Below are 1,550 nucleotides of genomic sequence, written 5' to 3'. Positions count from 1 at the left end.
GGCCGGGGCCGGGGCCGGGGGCTCGGGCCGCCCCGGGCCGGCGAGGACCTGCCTCGGAGGAGGTCGCCGCTGCGGTCACCCGCGCCCGCTGCCGCTTCTCGCGGCCCCCTGCGGCGCGCTGGAGGGAGGCGGGAGGCGGCGGCGGCGGAAACTTCGTTGCGGCACAAGGTCCGAGGCGCTGGTCTGTGTTGCAGCATCTGGGCTTTGCAACCCAGCCTCAAGGGCCGGGAAAGTTTTCGCAACTCTTTTTGCTGCTGGCGGTCTCGGTTAGTGCTGAGGCTGGCGCGCGGGAGTTGCGCGTGGCCGGGCTCCGGCCCTCGCTACTCACCCGTCCCGCCTCCAGCGGCAGCCGGGGGCTGGCGATCGCCGAGGCCTTGCAGGAATGCCACCATCCCCTTTGGTGCCTAGAAGCCTGGCTTTTAAATGTCCCTCCTGTTGTGACTGTGCAGTTGGCATGCGTTATAAGAACTTTTTTTTAAACTATGTAAATTGCTAACCCACCTTTGAGTCTCTTATTTGAATCTGGGTTTTCACAGAAGCTCAGTCAAAGGGGATCTGAGAGGATCAGACTTATGGTGGAGAGGAGGAGGAGGAAAGGTGCAGGCTGTCGTTAGGGTTGTGCATGCCCTCATTTCCTCAAGTGCAGCAATGCTGCTTGTGTAATGGGTGGGTCCCGTGTAGCACTGATAAGAACCTGTGTAGCTTGTGCTGGGGCTCTGAGAGAGGAGCTGAACTCAGCTCTTTTGCTGTCCTGCTGGTTCATTCGTGAGGTTAGAGGAGATTGATTGCTAGTCGGGATGAATTTCTAGTGGGCACAGAGATGGCTTTCAGCAAAGTGTTTGAGATGCCTGGGGAAGGCATACTGCTGGTTTGAGAAGGGGCTATAATAACAAAGGACCAAAGTGATTCCAGAAGCAATAGTGTGTCCGTCTTGATTTATCTGGTCATTCGTGAGCCAGACAAAGGCAGTCTGGCTCTTGACTCTCTGATTACTTCAGGGAAGTGGTGCTCTCCATGTTATCATTGGTTTTGATGGGAGGGAGGAGTTGCACAGGACTTTCTCAGAGAGTCCTTCAGTCCTGGGACTGGTTCACACAGAGCCTGAGTACTTTCAAGGTGTGCTGCTAAGTAACTGATTGCTTTTCTTGCAATGGGGAGAGGAGCCCTTCTGTGGGGCTGGGCCATGCCTAATTGGAGTTATTACTTCTGATGTTGAGTTCTGATGTTGTTACTTCTGGGGAGTTGCCACTGAATATAGGCTAATTCTGTGTTTGATATTAAGACTGTAGTGAAGTGCAGGGACTTGGCTGGTGTTCAAAGAAAAACAGATATCTGTGCAAATTAACCTAAACTGGGAGGAGGTGCAGATGACAGCAGAGTTGGAAAAATAATACAACAACCCCAGAGTTTGGATTCCTCTTGGGTCTGAGCATTGCTTGTTAATAAGGGAGAAAAAACCACTGGGCTTTTGTAATTCTTTACTGCATGTAAATATATGTCCAGGGCATGCTAATACATGGATGGATATGTTTTAATGTATAGATTTACTT

This window comes from Apteryx rowi, unplaced genomic scaffold (assembly GCF_003343035.1).
Source record: "Apteryx rowi isolate R43461 unplaced genomic scaffold, aptRow1 scaffold_862, whole genome shotgun sequence".
NCBI classification, from domain to species: domain Eukaryota; kingdom Metazoa; phylum Chordata; class Aves; order Apterygiformes; family Apterygidae; genus Apteryx; species Apteryx rowi.
Note: the sequence above shows the minus strand (reverse complement) of the source record.